A 21,821-nucleotide genomic window follows, 5' to 3' on the forward strand; every position below is an offset into this window, starting at 1 on the left:
ATTGCACTAGCATGCAGCTAAGATGTCTCTATCTTGACCCCAATTTTATTACGGGACACTTTGTTTAGTTTTTTGGTCAAGTTATTTATTTTTTCAGCCAACATTCATTGAGCACCTGCTGTGTCTTGGCACTGTACCAGATACTTGCCGTAGACGCCGTGTTGTGGCAGTAAGTGTTTTAACAGCTGACTACCCAGAAGAAAAAAAAAGCCCTAGTTTGTTTGTAATGTTTGCTGATTTCCATGGCATAACTACTTCCTACCATGGCAGATTTCAAACTACCAAGGAGATGTCATTGAACAAAGAGTTGGAAAGAGATTTATATGCATAAACAGCTCTTGTGAGCCAGCCTGAGGCGACCCCAGCACACCACTGATAATTTACAGATGAGCCACATATGGTCTCTGCTTTAGGAAAGCTCCATGAGGTTCTTATAATCTGGTGATACACAGAGTCCACCTCTCCTCTAAATCTACCATGGAGAAACCATGTCAAAGGAGGAAATAACATTTGTCTGGCATGATTTGTTCTCAGAGCACCTATATTGTTTCATAATTGCAAAGGATTCTTTTAGGTGCTTGGGAACCATTCCTTTCATATTTCATTCGAAATTATTTTCAGGCCAGGCACGGTGGCTCATGCCTGTCATACCAGCACTTTGGGAGGCTGAGGTGGGTGGATTACCTGATGTCAGGAGTTCGAGGCCAGCCTGGCCAACATGGCAAAACCCCTTCTGTACTAAATATACAAAAATTAGCCAGGCGTGGTGGCGGGCGCCTGTAATCCCAGCTACTCGGGAGGCTGAGGCAGGAGAATCGCTTGAACCTGGGAGGGAGAGGTTGCAGTGAGCCAAGATCATGCCACTGTACTCCAGCCTGGGAGACTAGAAACAATGTCAGTCTCATTCACCTATAGTTTAGGATATCTACCTTCTCCCTTCAAAAAACTGTACAGTTTGCCCATTTCTAGTCTTCTAACACTTTGACTATTCTCCATACATCCTCAAAGCTCTCTATGAGCAACCTGGAAATCTCATTCCTAAATTCTTTCAGTATCTTGTGGCAAATTCTGTTCCAATACTGGAGCCCAGCACTCATTCATGTGGAGAGTTAATGTACTTCCCTCTTCACCTATCTTGAGCTTTGAGTCTAACCAATGTAGAGTCTTCTCTTTTGGATCCAAAGATCTTTCTACTTGATGAGAAAGATTGAAGGAAAATAAGGATAAGGGGTTTTTTTTCTTCATGTTTCCATGGCACAAAATCTTTGTTAACTGTAACAGTCAGAATGATGGCACCCTGAAGATGTCCACGTCCTGATCTCCTGGTCAGGAGTGATATGTTGTGTGACATGAGAATATGTTATGTTACACAGCGAGAAGGAATTAAGGTTGTACATGGTATTAAGCTTGCTAAACAGCAGACCTTAAGATAAGGAGGTCACACTGGGCTCTCCAAGTGAGCCCAATTTAATCACAAAGATCCCTTGAATGTAGAAGACAGAGGAAGAAAAGATGTAAAGATGCTATGCTGCTGACTTTGAAGATGGAAGAAGGGGCCAAGACACAAGGAATGCAGGCAGCCCCTAGAAGCTAAAAAGGCAAGAATATGACTTCTCTTCTAGAGCCTCCAGAAGGAATGCAAAACCAGGCATGGTGGCTCATGTCTGTAATCCAGCACTTTGGGAGGCCAAGGCGGGTGGATTGCTTGAGCCTAGGAATTTGAGACCTAGGAATTCGAGACAAAAAACACAAAACTTAGCCAGGCATGGTGGCACGTGCTGGCAGTCCCAGCTACTCAGGCGGCTGAGGCATGAGAATAACCTGAGCCCAGAGAGGTGGAGGCTGCAGTGAGCAGTGATCATACCACTGCACCCCAGTCTGGGCAACAGAGTGACACCCTGTCTCAAAAAACAACACAAAACAGGCCAGGCGTGGTGGCTCATGCCTGTAATCCCAGCACTCTGCGAGGCTGAGATGGGTGGATCATGAATTCAAGAGTTCGAGACCAAGCCTGGTCAACATGGTGAAACGCTGTCTTGACTAAAAATATAAAAAATTAGCCAGGTGTGGTAGCGGGTGCCTGTAATAACAGCTACTCAGGAGGCCGAGGCAGGAGAATTGCTTGAACCTGGGAGGCAGAGTTTGCAGTGAGCCAAGATTGCGCCATTGCACTCCAGCCTGGGCGACAGTGCGAGACTCCATCTCAAAAAACAAAAACAAAAACAAACAAAAAAACCACATAAACAAAAAACAGAAGGAAGGCAGCCCTGTCGACTCTTTGATTTTAACCCAGTGAGGCCCATTTTAGACTTCTGACCTCCAGGATTGTAAGATCACACATTTGTATTTTTAAGCTACCAAGTTTGTGGTGATTTGATACAGCAACAATAGAAAACTCATACACAAACCCGTTCCAGATCTCTTTCTCCCTTGCTGTCTTCCACTCTAGAAGCTGGAGAGCCTAATGCTTGCTGTGTCAGCAGGTCTGTGCTTTCCGAGTCCACATGATGGTCACCCAGATACCACTTTCACCAACATATGGTGTGCTGGAAATCCAGAGGACCTTGACTGTGGAACAAAGTGCTTTGGCTGTCAAGACACACCCAGTGGCAGAGGAGAAGATAATGCTTCTCCTCTATAGAGTTATGCTCAGCTGCAGCCATATCTAGTGGGGGAAATTTCTGCCACACAGCTCTATCTGTAGGTGACACATGGACACAGCCTCTTCCCAAAGTGTCTTCGTATAGGGCCAGAGTGCTACATGCGGAGATATTTCTAAACATAGCCATACATTTTAGCTGTAACTCCCTTTCCCTACCATCTCAGTGTCCTAGCCCCTGAGAGCAGAAGTCCCATTGTATCCCAATTCCAAGATCCACCATGTCTTCTACCTCAAAATTAGTATTTCTGCCAGGTGCGGTGGCTCATGCCTGTAATCCCAGCACTTTGGGAGGCTGAGGTGGGTGGATCACCTGAGGTCAGGAATTCGAGACCAACCTGACTAACATGGTGAAACCCCATCTCTACCGAAACTACAAAATTAGCAAGGCGTGGTGGCACATGCCTATAATCCCAGCTACTTGGGTGACTGAGGCAGGAGAATTGCTTGAACTTGGGAGGTGGAGGTTGCAGTGAGCCGAGATTATGCCATTGCACTCCAGCCTGGGCAACAAGAGTGAAACTCCCTCTCAAAAAATAAAAATAAAAATAAAAATAAATTAGTGTTGTTTTCAGAGGAAAAAAAACCCACCTTATTACAGCAAAAGTGCATTTTTGCTTTCTAATCCCCATAAAGAAATTACCCCCTCAGTACCTCAAGCCATAGTTTCTTTCTCTTATGATTCTCATACATTTAAGTTCATTTTTTGATCAGTATTGCTTCTCTACCTTTCCTCTCACAACCACCATAAAGCTGTCGGCAAAGCAAAGCGAGGAGTTTGCCACAGGCTCTGGTTTTATGTGCATGAAAATTTCAGTGGAGTGTGGAGTGTTTACGTACTTCCATATCGTTCTTTACTTCCCTCCAGCTAGGAGTGTAGTGGTGCGATCTCGGCTCACCACAACCTCTGCCTTCCGGTTTCAGTCTATTCTCCTGCCTCAGCCTCCCGAGTAGTTGGGATTACAGGCACACGCCATCATGCCCGACTACTTTTTGTATTTTTAGCAGAGACGGAGTTTCACTATGTTGACCAGGCTGGTCTCGAACTCCTGACCTGATGATCCGCCCACCTCAGCTTCCCAAAGTGCTGGGATTACAGGCGTGAGCCACCGTGCCTGGCCAAGACTGCATTTCTCGACCACCAGGACAGTACTTGTGTTGTTCTTCCTTTTAGCCTTACTATATGCCCTCTGTATCTCTGGCCTAAGGTGATTGATTTCCATCCACCATAAATATTCCCTTGAAGGGTTCTGTTCTCTTCCATCTCTGTGTTCCATTCTTAAGTTTCATGCCTCAGAGTCTCAGCAACTGAGGTCACTCAGTTTGTTAATCATGCTCTGAACTTAGGTACACACTTTGTTACTCATTAATATGTTCTAGGTGCCATGGGGAAATCCAAGATGCTTCATGTGACAGGAATCCTGCCTTGTGGTTCACAGTCCAGTTGAAGAGTTGATTATTTAACCACTAGGAGAAAAAGAAGTAGTGCCTGCTCGAAGAAAGGGATTGATAAAATGCAATGGGCGGTCAGAGGGGGACAGAGGGCACTTCCAATTTAAAGACAGACCTCAAGGAGGAGGGACTTCTAAGCCAGACCCGGAGAAGTATAAACAACTTAAAGATGGCTGGGCGTGGTGGCTCACATTGTAATCCCAGCACTTTGGGAGGTGGAGGGGGGGCGGATCACTTGAGGTCAGGAGTTTGAGACCATCCTGGCCAACATGGTGAAACCCCGTCTCTACTAAAAATACAAAAATTAGCTGGTTGTGGTGGCACGTGCCTGTAATCCCAGCTACTCAGGAGGCTGAGGCAGGAGAATAGCTTGAACCAGGGAGTCAGAGGTTGAGGTGAGCTGAGATTGCGCCACTGCACTCCAGCCTGGTGACAGAGCAAGACTCTATCTCAAAAAAAAAAAAAAAATTAGCCGGCATGGTGGTGCGCACCTGTAATCCCAGCTACTCGGTTGAGCCAGGAGAATTACTTGAACCCGGGAGGCGGAGGTTGTAGTGAACCGAGATCGCACCACCGCACTCCAGCCTGGGTGACAGACTGAGACTCGTCTCAAAACAAACAAACAAACAAAAAACTTAGAGATATGAAGAAAGGGGTGGGTGTCATTGCAGGCAGAGGAGACTGTCATGTGTATGAAATGTGCAGAGGTGTGATAAGGCTGGTGTGTCCATGGAGAAGAATGAAGTTCAGCTTGGACAGGCACAGGTGTGTAGGGGTGGTGGTGGCGGGACTACTGTGAGATAAGACTAGAATGTTCTCTGGGGCCAGACCCTGGAGGGTTGTAAAGTCAGCAAACAGGACTTGCCTTTCAGCTGGAGCCACTGACAGTCTTAGAAGTTTGGTGGGCAAGGAGAAAAGTCATCTGTTTTTTTAAATGTGTAATAACCACTAATTTTAAGAAAGAAAGCCAGTATTCGATGATTTAACAAAGTGGTGTGGGTTGTCATCTAACTTCTGATCTCTTTCTCCCTTTAAAAAAAAAAAAAAAACTTGTAAACAAAATTTCCAAGTTAATAGGGGCAAGCAAAAATATGGTGACATAGGTGCTGAAAGGCCCTACCTAAGCATATCCCAGGGAAAACTGAGGCGAAAACGTTACTCAGATCCACCAGGCACTGACCTTTTCACAGCGGTGCAATCAGAAGAGATGAACAGGAAGACGCAGCTCTCAAATACGATGAAGGCTGTGGTGGAAATGGCCTTGGAATGGCATTTGGGAGCCCAGATTGTACTGTTCCCTCTGTCATTGACTCAGATCCCTTCCCTTTTCCGGGTCCCAGTTTCCCATCTGAGCACTGAGGGGGGGCCCATCAAGGTGGCATCTCAGGGTCCTAACCACCCTAGGCATGGGAAGTTCAGGGAACTCTGTTCTGTTTCCTTCTGAGGGGCCTCAGCCCCTCTGCTGCTGCCCCCAGCATGGGCATGAAATGAATGCATTCCACTATTCTTTCCTCATCCCTGGAACTTCTCTGGTCCTAAAATGCTGTACCCGGATCTCTGGATATAGAGAATACCAACCATAGTCCCCTTAATTCTGTTCCCCTTTCCAGGTAGATTTTGGCATTACTGGAGAGACGTTTCAGGTGGGAGTGATGCTGGGGTGGAAAAACTTTGAAGAAACTCAAAGACAAAACTCTCCAAGGAAGGCCTCTCCCAGAGCACTGTTTAGAAGGTGACTTTTAGAGAAAGCGTGGCTCTGCAGAATTAACTGTGTTATGTAGAGCTGTGAAGTGTGGAGTGGGGCGAGAATGAGGTCATGTTTTGGATGGAAGCAGAACTGATGAATGGCCCTTGAATTGGCATTCTGCCCCTCACAGATTCCCTGGTCACAATACCTGGAGTTGCAGATGGGCCTGGGGCAGATCTGACTGGTTTGGAAGTGCAACTCCTTGATCTTGGACTGTCAATACCTTGATCTTGGACTGCTAGACTGGACAACATAGTGAGACCCCATCTCTACCAAAACTGGTACTTTTTAAAACTGCCAGAAGCAGCTGGGTGTGGTAGCTCAAGCCTGAAATCCCAGCACTTTGGGAGGCTGGGGTCGGCGGATCACTTGGGGTCAGGAGATAGAGACCAGCCTGGCCAACGTGGTGAAACCCCATCTCTACTAAAAATACAAAAAATAGCCAGGTATGGTGGCTCATGCCTGTAGTCCCAGCTACTGGGAGGCTGAGGCAGGAGAATCGCTTGGACCCAGGAGGCAGAGGTTGCAGTGAGCCAAGATCGTGCCACTGCACTCCAGCCTGGGCAAAAGGCGTTACTCCATCTCAAACAAACAAACAAAAAAACTGCCAGCAGCTTGATCTTGGCATCACTTATCACCACTGATGGGCAAGAGAGAGCTGAGAAAATGGCAGTGGAGCCAAGAGTAGAGGCAGGAGTAAGGCTCAGAAGGGAAGGGGAGGTAGGGAGGTCCCCAAGATCTTGCAGCACAGCCTGGCTATGAGTGAGTCCCCCCACCTCCCGCAGCAGATCCTGCAGAGAAGACATCATCTCTTTCCTGGTGACAGTGTCTTATCTTCCAGGACACAGCTGCCTCTTCAAAGCTAAGGCAAATCTTGTGCTGGAACCAAAGCCACATCTGTTGGACTCCTCCACCCAGACCATTTGCCAAAATGATGGAATAGGGCCAGGCCTCCCAAGAGGTCCTCAGAGGGTATCTAGGTGGAGTCCCTCTCTCTACCAAAGAGGGAAGTTAGGCCTATGGATAGGGAGGGATTTGCCCAAGGTCATTTATCTAGCAAGTAGCTGCAGTAAAACTTGATGCCAGGCCTTCTTACACAAGATGTAGGTTAAGACAGCATTAGCCTTAAGCCAGACTACATGGGTCCAAATCCCGGCTGCTTCTCTGTCGGCTGAGAGGTTTGACCAACTTCGTTAATCTCTTTCAGATTCAGCTGCCCTTTTATTTTTTAATCTTTATTTTATTTTGTTTGTTTGTTTGTTGAGATAGAGTCTTGCTCTGTCACCCAGGCTGGAATGCAATGGCATGACCATGGCTGACTGCAGCCTTGACCCCCTGGACTCAAGTAATCCTCCTACCTCAGCCTCCAGAGTAGCTGGGAGTACAGGCACACGCCACCATGCCCGACTAATTTTTTAAAAATTGTGGTAGAGATGGGGTCTCACTATGTTGCCCAGTCTGGTCTTGAACTCCTGGGCTCAAGTGATCCTCCAGCCTCAACTTCCCAAAGCACTGTTTTCCAATTAAATGAAATAATAAATAAAAATCACTTAACATAATGACTGCATATAATAAGGGCTCAATATATGTTAGTGAAAAAAAATGCCTGATTACTTTTCTCTATCTTCTGCAATAAAGACCTCCCAGTCTCAGTTCTTTCCCCCAGAACAAACTACTAAGTAGATATTAGATTTCTCTAGAGCTGGTCATAGGTATCACTCCTTTGGTTGTGCTCAAAGCAGAGAGCATTCTTGTTTGATACCGTTATTAACACTAGGTGGGTATCTTTTTTTTTTTTTGAGATGGAGTCTCGCTCTGTCGCCTAGGCTGGAGTGCAGTGGTACCATATCAGCTCACTGCAACCTCTGTCTCCTGGGTTCAAGCAGTTCTCCTGCCTCAGCCTCCCAAGTAGGTGGGATTACAGGCACCCACCACCAGGCCTGGCTAATTTTTTTAAAAAATATTTTTGGTAGAGACAGGGTCTCACCATGTTGGCCAGGTTGGTCTCGAACTTCTGACCTCAGGTGATCCGCCTACCTTGGCCTCCCAAAGTGTTGGGATTACAGGCGTGAGCAACTGCGCCCAGCCATGGGTATCTTTTAATAGTGGTCCAGGCCGTCTTCCCACAGACACAGTGAACTGTAACTAACAGGATGTGCTTGTGTAAGTTGCATTATTGGCAGCAGAGGCAAAATTGTGGCCACACGAGAGAGGCGTCAGCTACTCTGCATTTTAACTTTCTTTTATCTTAGCTAATTTTAAAAGATTCCTTATTTCCATTAAGAAAGAAATTATGCTTATTATAATATATTCAAACAAAAATGCATAATTTAAAAGTTAAGCTGGGCGTGGTGGCTCACCCCTGTAATCCCAGCACTTTGGGAGGCCAAGGTGGGCAGATCACCCGAGGTCAGGAGTTGGAAACCATCCTGGCCAACATGGCATAATCCTGTCTCTACTAAAAATACAAAAATTAGCCAGGTGTGGTGGTGTGTGTCTGTAATCCCAGCTACTCGGGAGGCTGAGGCAGGAGAAACACTTGAACCTGGGAGGTGGAGGCTGCAGTGAGCCGAAATTTTGCCACTGCGCTCCAGCCTTAGAGACAGAGCGAGATATAATCGCTAAACAAACAAACGAGCAAACAAAAAACAAAAACAAAAAATTAAAAGTTAAGGCTGGGTATGGTGGTTTATGCCTGTAATCCCAGCATTTTGGGATGCCAAGACAGGCAAATCGCTTGAGCCCAGGAGTTTGAGACCAGCCTGGGGAAGATGGCAAGACCTCATCTCTACGAAAAACACAAAAATTAGTCAGGCATGGTAGCACATGCCTGCAGTCCCTTAGGAGGCTGAGATGGGAAAATCCCTTGAGCCCAGGAGGCGGAGGTTGTAGTGAGCTTTGATTGCGCCACTGCACTCCAGCCTGGGAACAGAGAGAGAGAATGACTTAAAAAAAAAAAAGTTAAAAGTCGCTTATATAGCCACCCATTCAGAAGTAACCTCAGCTAGAGTATGATGGATTTTCTTCCAGTTTTTAGCTGGGCCAGGTGGCTCACGCCTGCAGTCCCAGCTATTAAGGAGGCTGAGGCAGGAGGATTGCTTGAGCCCAGGAGTTCCAGACCCGTCTGAGCAATACGGTGAGACCCCCATCTCTTAAAAAAATTAAAAAATTACATATTTTCTTTGAGTTTTATTCTATTACATCCTATTTGCTAGGGCTGCCTTAACAAAATACCCCAGACCAGTTACTCCAAAAACAGGATTTATTTTCTCACAGATGTGGAGGCTGGCAGTGCAAGATCACGGCATTGAGAGGGCTGGTTTCTTCTCAGGCCTCTCTCCTTGGCTTTTGGGTGGCCGTGTCCTCTCCCTGTGTCCTCACATGGTCTTCCCTCTGTGTAAGTCTGTGTCCTAATCTCCTTTTCTTATAAAGACACCAGTCCTGTTAGATTAGGGCCCACTCTAGTGACCTCATTTAACCTTAATTACCTCTTTGAAGGCTCTGTTTCCAAATACAGTCACATCCTGAGAGGCTGAGGATTAGGGCTTCAACATACAAATTGGTCGGGGGTGGGCCAAGGCACAATTCAGCCTCTCTTTCACACACACACACACACACACACACGCACACACACACGCACACACAATTTTTTCTATACATCTCTGCAACTTGATTTTTCTTAAAGTAATTTCAACATGTTTTAATGTGAGAAGAAGACCTGCATCTTTCTGAGGAAGCTGAGGTATTGAATCTTTAGCTTTTTATCCTCCGTAGGAAATGCAGGCCCACTGGGTCATGACCAAGTCTCAGTTAGCAGGGCACATGGGCCTTTCACAGCCTCTCATCCTTCTTTTGATTGCTTTTATTTCTCCATCTTTTCCTCTGACATTTATGTGATATTTTATTTTATTTTATTTTGAGACAGAGTCTCACTCTGTTGCCCAGGCTGGAGTGTAGTGGCGCCATCTTGGCTCACTGCACCTTCCACCTCCCTGGTTCAAGTGATTCTTCTGCCTCAGCCTCCCAAGTAGCTGGGATCACAGGCGCCTGCCACTATGCCCAGCTAATTTTTGTCTTTTTAGTAGAGATGGGGTTTTGCCATGTTGGCCAGGTCTGGAACTCCTGACCTCAAGTGATCCACCCACCTCGGCCTCCCAAAGTGCTGGGATTACAGGCTTGAGCCACCACGCCCCGCCTGATTTTTCTTTTTTGGAGATGGGGTCTCGTTATGTTGCCCAGTCTGGTCTCAAACTCCTGGCCTCCCAAAGTGCTGGGATTACAGGCGTGTGCCACCATGCCTGGCTAATTTTTGTATTTTTGGTGGAGACAGGGTTTCGCCATGTTGGCCAGGCTGGTCTCAAACTCTTGGCCTCAAGTGATCTGCCCGCCTTGGCCTCCCAAAGTGCTGGGATTACAGGCATGAGCTGCTGCGCAGGGCCTTCATTCAGTTGATTCCTTTCTACATCTTTCCTCTCTTTGGCTTCTAGAGGTCACACGCACTTTCTTTTTTGTGTAAGTGCAAGGCATGTGTTATCTGAAAGTCCCTGCTGTTTTCACAAATGCTTTCTCCACCTGTGGGGGTGGCCATGAGCCTGTGGCTTCAGCTTCTGGGAAAGCTGAGGTGGGAAGATTGCTGAAGTCTAAGAGTTGGATTAATGTTTTCCTCAAGTCTTCTCTTTGACCCTCAAGGTGAATAGTTTCTCCCTGACCGCTCTCCTCCTTGTAGTTGGTATTTGTGAATTTTTCCTCTACTCTCTCCCTCTGGAATTCTGCCCTGATAGGTCAAGTTTGGTCCTGCAGGCGTATATACCCTCAGCTTTTAGATTCTTCTCATTTCCAGATGAGTCTTTGCAGGCTTATTAAGTTCCTATGGGTATTGCCTTGAAGTGGCAGTTAAATCTATTCTAGTGTCTTCAATGTCATGATTAGAGAATATTTTCTTACTTTGAGATAATATAGGTAGTTATGTGTCACTTAACGACAGATTCTGAGAAATGTGTAGCTAGAAGATTGCATCATTGTGCAAACATCACAGAGTGTACGTTTACAAACCCAGATGGTAGAGCCTACTACACACACAGGCTGTATGGGATAGCCTGCGGTACTGTATGCTGTAGGCAATTTAATATGATGGCATTTGTGTAGCTAAACACAGGGAAGGTAGTGTGCTGCCCTATGACATTATGATGGCTACAGCTACAACATGACTAGGTGATAGCAATTTTTCAGCTCCATTATACTCTTATGAGACCACCATCACACATGTATCCATTATTGAACAAAACATTGCTGTGTAACACATGACTGTATTCACTTATATATTCTTCTAGAAAGTACAAAGTGACTCCAACTTTTTTCCCAAATGACTAGCCAACTTTTCCAATGTCGTTTGTTCAACTATCCAAACTTTTCTCACTTACATGATATATGGAAGAGTATTTATATGTACAGTGTATATAATATAATAAATAATGTATAGATAACGCTTTTCTAGACTTTTCTTTCAGTCTTATTGATATAGCTCTTCTAGTTATATCTATTTTCAGAATAATAATATATATCCATAAACATACTACATTATATCATCATACATAATTTTTTTGGAGATGGAGATTTTCGCTCTTGTTGCCTAGGCTGGAGTGCAATGGTGCGATCTTGGCTCACTGCAACCTCTGCCTCCTGGGTTCAAGCAATTCTCCTGCTTCAGCCTCCCAAGTAGCTAGGATTACAGGAATGTGCCACCACGCCCGACTAATTTTGTATTCTTTTTGTAGAGGTGGGGTTTCACCATGTTGGTCAGGCTGATCTCAAACCTCTGACCTCAGTTGATCTACCCATCTCAGCCTCCCAAAATGCTGAGATTACAGGCGTGAGCCACCGTGCCCAGCCTCTCATACATAATATATATAAAAATTTACTTTTATACTACTGGTAACTCAAAAGTTGTATAAGTAATATAACAGTGCCCATTTTTCAGACTGGGCAACATGGTGAAACCCCCTCTTTACTAAAAATACGAAAATTAGCCGGGCATGGTGGCATGCACCTGTAGTCCCAAACTACTCAGGAAGCTGAGGCGGGAGGGTTGCTTGAGCCCAGGAGTTCAAGGCTGGAGTGAGCCATGATCGCACCACTGCATTCCAACCTGGGTGACAGAGTGAGACCATATATATATACATATTACATATATATATAATAAAAATTTTTTAAAAAGCCTATTTCCCTCTTCTCCTACTGAGACCCATATGTACAAGGCCTAGTCCTAACGCTGACTTGTCAAAGCACAATGACTATGCCCCAAATAAGAAAACTGAGACTACCTCTCTTCCTTCAAGGTTAGGCTGCCTAGCAGGGCCCGGGAACCCATGGTGAGCTATAAATTTGTCTGAAGTTATCAAATCTTTATTTTAATGTAAGAAAGGGGGGAAAGTCTTATGTAAATATGAAGTATTATCCCAACAGGTGGCCCTAAAGTTTATCTTTGGGAAGTAGCATTCTTGGTTCTACCAAAAAATACTTTCATAATTCTTCTAGACATATAAGGTTGGTTCTCAAGTTGTAAAGCCTGGTCGTGAAGTGTAGAAAGAGAGAAAACAGAAATGAGACAGGAAGAGAGAAAAGGTAGAGAGCAGTGATACAGTAAAATTCCCAATGATGAAAGAGCTAAAAGGACTTTTAAGAGGAATCTAGGCTAGGCACAGTGGCTCATGCCTGTAATCCCAGCACTTTGGGAGGCCGAGGTGGGCAGATCACGAGGTCAGGAAATGGAGATCATCCTGGCTAACAGGTGAAACCCTATCTCTACTAAAAATACAAAAATTAGCTGGGTGGTGCAAGCCTGTAATCCCAGCTACTCAGGAGTCTGAGGCAGGAGAATTGCTTGAACCCGGGAGGCAGAGGTTGCAGTGAGCCGAGATCGCACCACTGCACTCCAGTCTGGGCAACAGAGTGAGACTCCGTCTCCAAAAAAAAAAAAAAAAAAGAGGAATCTAATATTTAAAGCTGAATTCTTAGGGCTTGTATTGTATGGATATAAATTCCTTCATCTCTCCAAGTTTTCAGCATCATCTCCTCAAATGAAGGCCATGTTGGGTGGGGCAGGTGGGGGCCGTTGAGGAGAATGGGGACAATAGCTGTGTTCTGTATCTAGGTCCGTGGACTGTTGTGCGATGGCCCATGATCTAAACTTAGCAGCAGAAACACAATCTTAGAGCAGAAGCAACTGTGAGAAATGAAGTCCCCCAGACATTTGCAAAAACTTGGAGAGCATTGATTTCTACGAATTGTAGAATGGGGACTTTATTTTTCATTTCTTTATTTTTTTGAGGCAGAGTCTCACTCTGTCACCCAGGCTGGAGTGCAATGGCATGGTCTCGGCTCACTGCAACCTCCGCCTCCTAGGTTCAAGCAATTCTCCTGCCTCAGCCTCCCAAGTAGCTGGAATTACAGGCATGCACCACCACGCCTGGCTAATTCTTTTGTATTTTTAGTAGAGACGGGGTTTCACCATGTTGGCCAGGCTGGTCTCTAACTCCTGACCTCAAGCGAACCACCTGCCTCGGCCTCCCAAAGTGTTGGGATTACAGGCGTGAGCCACCACGCCCGGCCAAGGGGACTTTAAATTATACTAAATCTAGTGAACAGGGTGATCTCAGCTAACACCTTGCAGTTATCTAAAATGTCACTGGATCTGTGTTTGTCTTTCCAAGGAACTGGCTTCCTTCATATCTTTGAGGAAATGTCTCTCCATATTGTTCAATTCACCTTCCAGAAACTGGTGGGAAGAGACAAGAAACTCAGTTTCAAAGCCTCTGCCAGTTCTTCCAATGGTCCTTTTTTAAGCCAAGCAAATTAGATGTGATTAAGGCTTTTTTAATCTGTAAAATGTGTTTAATCACAATAGCTTTTTCACAGGATTGTGTTGAAGATTCAGCAATTAATATGCACACAGTACTTTAGAAGTGCCTGGCACAAAAGTAAATTCTCTGTGCCTTGCCACACAGTAATCTCACCTGGAGAAGCTCTGAAACTACTGATGCTAGGGTGGGGGTTGACGGGGGGCCCTGACCAATTAAGTCATAAACTCTGAAGTGGGGCTCAGATGTCAGCAGGCCCTTGACCAATTAAGTCATAAACTGTGGAGTGGGGCTGACATGTCAGCATTTTTCAAAGCCTCCTAGATAATTCTAATGTGCAGTCAGCATTAACAACCACTGCTTTACGGGCTATTATTTTACCAAAACGATACACTAAATGTTGATTTCTTAGGAACAAAACTCTTCACACAAGCTGTTTGTTAAGAGATTTGATATTCCCACATTCATCCCCTTAGGAGACCGGAGGTGGCAGGTACAATTTGCATTTAGATTTTCCCTAAGGAATGTTAATTGCTTAAGCTGTCATAAGAGTGGACGTTTTATGTTTCCCTGGTGGGAGAAAGAGAAGAGTCAGTACAGCGTGGCTGAACTCTGATCTGTATGTCTCTTTGGGAGGTTCTCCAAACCCAGCAAAGCAAGAGATCCTGCTTGCTTGCGGGACTTGTGTGCTGCTAGAAATGCAAGACTGAGTCAGCTAAGAGCAGTGCCAAAAAGTCACCAAGCCACCGCATGTAGCCTGAGATCACGAGGAAACCAAAAGTCTTTCTAAGGTCAAAAAGTTCTGCCTGTATTTCCAGATCTTCTTCTTGGTTTCTAAGCAGCCAGCCACCTGCTCTCAGCTTTCACCTAGGACTCAACAATTTCAGGAAGGAAAAAGATTATTCTAGGTCAGAAAGATTCTGGGAAATGTTAAATAACCTTGCCTCTGGAGAGTACATTTTTTTTTGGCCTCTTTCTGACCTTGGCAGACATGTCCACCTTCTGGGGGCCACAGAAGACAGCCCTTCATCTTTTCCTAGTCGGTGCCTTCTTCTAGACCTAAATTCCTGATCTCATGCTGAAACCCAGATTAACAACTTTTTGGTGGGGAGAGAAGTTGTTTGAGATTAGACCAGTAAAAATTAGCCTGGTGGGGAAGGGGGGATCGGTTTCTAGATTCATTCATTTATGTGTCCGCAGTGCCTGCCTGGTGCCGTTCTGTAAAAGGCCCATGGAAATATAAGTTATTGAGGTAGAAATATACAGAACATCTCAGGTAGGGGCCAGGGACGGTGGCTCATGCCTGTAATCCCAGTACTTTGGTAGGCTGAGGTAGGAGGACCACTTGAGCCCAGGAACTCAAGACCAGCCTAGACAACATACTGAGACTAAATTAAAAATCAGCCCAGTGTGGTGGCATGCACCTGTAGTCCTAGCTCCTTGGGAGGCTGAGGCAGGAGGACCGCTTGTGCCCAGGAGTTCAAGGTTGCAGTGAGCTATGATTGAGCCACTGTACTCCAGCATGGGCAACAGAATAAGACCAAAAAAACAAAAACAAAGAAAATCCCCAGAACGTCTCGTCTTTCTAGATTTGTATGAAGGCTACGCTTCAAGGACAAGGACAAGTTGCACATGCAGTGGTTTGATTGAGGAGTTTAAAGGAAGAACCTGTCTGCTGAATACGGACGACAATATCCTTGTTTACAGTGCCTATCACAGACCTCTGGGCTCCATGCAGAATTCGAGCAAATGCTAGGAAACCACACGCTATGCAGACTAAGCATTACACATAAAAGTACAGTTAGCGCAGGAAGCGTGGAAGGAAAAACTAAGAAGTCTCACTGTGGTCCAGGCCAGGGTGAGGACCCTCTCTCCTAGAGAGTGAACATCCCGGGGTACTGGGGTAAGAGTGAGCTCAGGCTGGCCCAGCTGGCTGTGTGGGAAGGGCAGAAGCCGCCCTGGCCTTTGGCGTCAGCCACATGCACTTTGTCAGACTGCCATCTGCTGAGCACTTGTTAGCAATTCCCTCTGCTTTTATGTCACACCCCTGAAGTCCCCTCTCGGTTAGAGATCTTCTGAGCCCCAAAGTGAGGCCTTTTTTAGGAAGCAAAAGGGATAGAAACGAGAAGCCCCAGAGCCTGTGACTGAGGACACTACTCTCTCTATATATTTTTTTTGTGAGACAGAATCCCACTCTGTCGCCCAGGCTGGAGTGTGGGGTCTTTATCTAGGCTAACTGCAACCTCCATCTCTCGGGTTCAAGCAATTCTTGTGCCTCAGCCTCCCGAGTAGCTGGGATTACAGGCACGCGCCACCACACCTGGCTAATTTTTGTATTTTTAGTAGAGACAGGGTTTCACCATGTTGGACAGGCTGGTCTCAAACTCCTGACCTCAAGTGATCTCCACCCACCTAGGCCTCCCAAAGTGCTAGGATTACAGGCATGAGCAACTGTGCCTGGCCGACACTACTCTTTTCTTCTCTGAACCTCATTCCTGTATTTTATAAAGGAGCGGAAGGCTCTAGATTTTCTTTCCTCCCATCTATGCACATTTACAGCACCCCATACCTCCCCCATCATAGCAACTATATAGTGACTGCTTCGTGTGTCTGCCTGACCAGATTGTGAGCTCAACATGAAAGGGGTTGTGTCTGTCATGTTCATCCTGTGTTCTCAATGGTATGTACACAGATACTCAAAAACGTATCTGTTGAATGAGAGAGGAAAGGAGAAAGGAAGCAAGCGAGGGAGGCAGGAAGGAAGGAATGGAGAGAAGGAGGGTAAGATATCCCAGCACGTCACTAGAGCCTATTTGCAAGAAAGCCGCTAGGAGCCTTGAAAGTCCCTGCAAATGAGGAAGGGAGAAAGCTATTTCTCTCCAATCCCCACGAAGAGAAAATAAACAAGGCAAGCTGCAAATGGCGAAACAAGATGTGGTCTAGATTTCCAACAGAAGACTCCGTACACCTGATAAAGCAAAGCTACTTGTGGGGACCCAAATTTTGTGAACGTACCAGGCTGGTCCTGGAGGGTGGGTAATAGAACAGGGGGTAGAAGGGTTTTCTTCCAATGGTATCAGAGAGGTCTGAAGCTTTGCAAGAGCCGGAAAATGGAACTTTGTTAAAGCTTTGCAGTTTACACACATTGTCTTATTGTCAAAAGAACGGTATAGAATAGAGAGGTCACGGGCCAGGCACGGTGGCTCACACCTGTAATCCCAGCACTTTGGGAGGGCAAAGCGGGTGGATCACCTGAGGTCAGGAGCTCGAGACCAGCCTGGCTAACATGGCGAGACCCTATTTCTACTAGAAATACCAAAAAAAAAAAAGATTAGCCAGGCATGGTGGTATGTGCCTGTAATGCCAGCTAAGTGGGAGGCTGAGGCAGGAGAATTGCTTGAACCCAGAAGGCAGAGGTTGCAGTGAGCTGAGACTGTGCCACTACACTCCAGCCTGGGTGACATGGCGAGACTACCTCTCCAAAAAAAAAAAAAAAAATCACCTGAGCACTGGGGAAGAACAGTGACATTAGCACAGGACTGGGCATGGAACTAGACCTCATAGCCCCAGAATTCTTCCCCTACCTGGAGTAACTTGGAGGAGACTCTAATGTGTGCCCTTAACTCATGTGGCCTCAGAGAACGAGGTGAAGGGAAAGCTGGTGGACTTGAAAGTTCAGGGGGTCTGGGTCATGACAAAAAGCTCTGAGTGTAAACTGGGCTCTTGATTTTTCTTAAAAAAAAAAAAAATTGAATACTGAGAGATAGATATTTCTCATTAGATTATTTTTTACGGTAACCCTGACTTCATGCTCAAAGCATGGAATCACGGAATCACAGGCCTTGCCCACCAGCCTATCTCAACTTCTATAGAAATCTCCCTGACCCCTGACTTTCTGTAACTCCAACATCAATAGCAGCTGCCATTTTATTCAGCTTCTTTCTGCCCACAAAGCCAGGACTAAGGGGAGGTAAGTGACACATCCCCTTGGGTGCAAAAGTCGAAAGGTGCCAAAAACCTCAATAATCATCATAAAGAACATTTCTAAAATTCAAAATTAATGCAATAAAAATCCATGGTGAATAAAATATCTTTTTTTTTTTTTTTTGAGACGGAGTCTTACTCTGTCGCCCAGGCTGGAGTGCAGTGGCACAATTTTGGCTCACTGCAATCTCTGCCTCCTGGGTTGGAGCGATTCTCCTGCCTCAGCCTCACAAGTAGCTGGGATTACAGGTGCGCACCACCACGCCTGGCTAATTTTTGTATTTTTAGTAGAGACGGGGTTTCGCCATGTTGGCCAGGCTGGTCTTGACATCCTGACCTCAGGTGATCCACCCACCTCAGCCTCCCAGAGTGTTGGGATTACAGGCGTGAGCCACCACGCCTGGCCCAAAATTTTAAATAAAGACACAATCTAACTTTGCTCCAGCTCCACCTTGAGAGCCAGCCCCATCTCAGCTCTGACCAAACTCTCTCATTTTAGGTCCTTTGTCCTTGCTATCCTCTCTGGAATATTCCTCTCAGATCCCTGCATACTGGGCTCCTCATTGTTTAGGTTTCTGTTCTAACGTTATCTTCTCAGGAAAGCCTTCTCTTATCTGACTTCACTATCTAAAATCCCCCATTCCCCATCCTCCCTATGCCTGTACAGGTCCTCCCTATTCTACTAATGCTTTGTGGTTTCAGAGCACTTACAACTGTAATAATATTCTGTTACTTGTTTATGTCTTTGCTGATATCTCTCCAGTGTTCAACACATAGTATGTGCTCAAAAAAATATTACTTGCGCAAATGAAGGGAATGAGTGAAGCACCTACCAGAGATGGTGCTCAGGGCTTTACATGTATTATCTCGTTTAATCCTCTCAATAATCCCCCGAGAGAGATTCAATCACCACAGTTTTACAAGTGAGTAATCTGAGGTTTAGAGGTTAAGAGACATCTTCAAGGTCACATAGCTAGTAAACGAGGGAAGGCTAAACTCATCCAGAATCCTGTTTCTTTCCGCCACCTCTGCTGTTGCCAGGCAGGTGCAAGCTTCATCAGCTCCCTCTCGAATGACTGCAGTGGCCTCCTGGTCAGTGTCCTGGCTTGCATCCTTGGCCCCCAGCAGTCCTTCTGCAACACAGCAACCTGTTTAAATGTTTTATTTTATTTTATTTTTATTATTTTTAGACAGAGTTTCACTCTTATTGCCCAGGCTGCAGTGTAATGGCATGATCTCGGCTCACTGCAACCTCCGCCTCCTGAGTTCAAGCGATTGTCCTTCCTCAGCCTCCTGAGCCCGACCTGTTTAAAGGTTTTCAATTGTTAAGTTAGCACACATCTCCCCTCAGCTTAACTCTCTCCGTTGCTGGCTGGGTGTGGTGGCTCACGCCTATAATCCCAGCACTTTGGGAGGCCGAGGTGGGCGGATCACTTGAGCTCAGGAGTTTGAGACCAGCCTGGCCAATATGGTGAAACTCTGTCTCTACTAAAAATACAAAAATTAGCTAGGCATGGTGGCAGGTGCCTGTAATCCCAGCTACTCAGGAGGCTGAGGCAGGAGAATCACTTGAACCTGGGAAGTGGAGGTTGCAGTGAGCCGAGTTGCACCACTGCACTCCAGGCTGGGTGGCAGAGCAAGACTCTGTCTCAAAAAAATAAAAAAAGAAGTCTCTCCAGTTCTGTCCCTTGCTCTCAGACCATAAGCCAGAAGCACCTCCTGGTTACTATGTGATCCATTCCCCATGACCTGTCACCCGGCTCACTCTGCTCGGCCACTCTGGCCTCCTTGCCATTCCTTGAACACACGGGGCATACTTCCACCTTGCTTGTCTCCCATTCTCAGACTGCTGTCCCTCAGGCAGCCACATGGCTCACTTGCTCACCTTCCAGCTTTTGTTGCAATGCTGTCATCTCTATAAATCCTGCCTTGAACTCAGCCAAGGACGGTGGCTCATATCTATAATCCCAGCACTTTGGAAGGCCAAGGCGGGAGGATTGCTTGAGGCCAGGAGTTCAAGACCAGCCTGGGCAACACAGTTAGACCCAGTCTCTACAAATAATAGTAATAATAATAATAATAATAATAATAATAATAATAATAATAAATACATAAAAATAGTTGGGCGTGGTGGCTTTAGCCCAGGAGTTTGAGACTGCGTGAGCCCTGATTGTGCCACTGCCCTCCAGCCTGGGTGACAGAGTGAGACCCTGTCTCTAAAAATAAATAAATAAAAGAAAAATAAAAACTAGAACCCAGCCTTGTACTACTGCTCCATCATGCCAGCCTTCCCCCTATATAGCATTTAGCTATCCCCTTCTAAGATATCTTGTCATTTGGCTTATTAATACTATTTGGAGGCCGGGCGCGGTGGCTCACGCTTGTAATCCCAGCACTTTGGGAGGCCGAGGCGGGCGGATCACCAGTTCAGGAGATCGAGACCACAGTGAAACCCCGTCTCTACTAAAAATACAAAAAAAAATTAGCCGGGCGTGGTGGCGGGCGCCTGTAGTCCCAGCTACTCGGAGAAGCTGAGGCAGGAGAATGGCGTGAACCCGGGAGGCGGAGCTTGCAGTGAGCCGAGATAGTGCCACTGCACTCCAGCCTGGGTGACAGAGCGAGACTCTGTCTCAAAAAAAAAAAAAAAATACTATTTGGTTTACTGACTGTCTTCCACCCACTCAAATGCAAGTTCTGTTAGGGCAGGGACCTATCTGTTTTGTTTGCTGGTGTGTCCTGCCACTACACAGATGCTCAATCAATATTTTCTGAGTGAATGAATAAGATAATCCTTGGAGCAAGGATTTGAAACCAGGTGAACATCCTTCAAATCTCATGCTCTTAACTAAATCAGGAAGTGTGTCTCTAAGGATGAGCGAGGCAGGGCTGTGTGGCTCAGAACTGCCTCTGGACCCCTGTCTGTGCTGTCATCCCCAAACCTGAAGGCCCAGCACTGCACAGCTGGCCTTTTGCTTGAAGGCATCTGACTCCATTGCATTTACTTCCCAGGCATCTGTCCTTTCACCCTTGGTTTTCTTATCTCTCTCGTCCAAAGGCAGATTTAACTCTTTTATCTCTAACGCTACCTCTGCCTCCTTCATGGGACCATTGTTGTGAAAACAGTGAAGTCTCAACACTTTCCTCTATAAAAGTCCTGCCAACTGTATGCCAAGGAGGCTCTGCTAGGATATGTGCAAGGAGGGGACCGTGCTTGCCAGGCAGCCTGAGGCTGGGGCGGCTTCCTCCCCACCTGTCCTGCCTGTAGCCAAGTAGAGTATAACTCAACTCATCATCCGTCTTCCACTTTCTTTACCCCACATCATTTGTGTGACTTTGAGGCTATGAACTGTCCAACTGTCCAATCAGGTTTCGTGAGAAAGTAGCAGCTCTGGAAAACAGATTCTACTTGTGTTTGGCATTATGTTCTCTTCGGCTTTGTGTAAAAGGTGCTATGCGGCCAGCTGGAGTGCAATGGCACGATTTTGGCTCACTGCGACCCTTGCCTCCTGGATTCAAGTGATTCTCCTGCCTCAGCCTCCCGAGCAACTTTTGTATTTTTTGTACAGAAAGTCTTTCACCGTGTTGGTCAGGCTGGTCTCAAACTTGAGACCTTAAGTGATCCACTTGCCTCGGCCTCCCAAAGTGCTGGGATTACAGGTGTGAGCCACCCACCGCATCCAGTGCCCCTACTTCTTTCATCTTCTCCTTTCCCCTCTCTTCCCTTTCTTTTCTCATCCTCCCCTCCTTTCCACTCCTCCCTGAGTTGATAGATGATTGGAATTGTGAAGCTGCTTTAGGGTTTTGGTAAAAAATGATGTTCACGCAGTGCTTAAGGGTGTTACTACCTCAGTGGAAGGACTTGACGTGTTTTAGAAATGAGCTCCAGAGACCTTGAACTGTTTTTCGTTTGTTTGTTTTTTGAGACGGAGTATCTCTCTGTAGCCCAGGCTGGAGTGCAGTGGCATAATCCCGACTCACTACAACCTCTGCCTCCTGGGTTCAAGCGATTCTCCTGCCTCAGCCTTCCAAGTAGCTAGGACTACAGGCGACTGCCACCATGCCCGGCTAATTTTTGTATTTTTAGTAGAGACGGAGTTTCACCATATAGGCCAGGCTGGTCTCG

This window comes from Hylobates moloch, unplaced genomic scaffold, assembly GCF_009828535.3.
Source record: "Hylobates moloch isolate HMO894 unplaced genomic scaffold, HMol_V3 SCAFFOLD_10, whole genome shotgun sequence".
In the NCBI taxonomy this organism is placed as follows: domain Eukaryota; kingdom Metazoa; phylum Chordata; class Mammalia; order Primates; family Hylobatidae; genus Hylobates; species Hylobates moloch.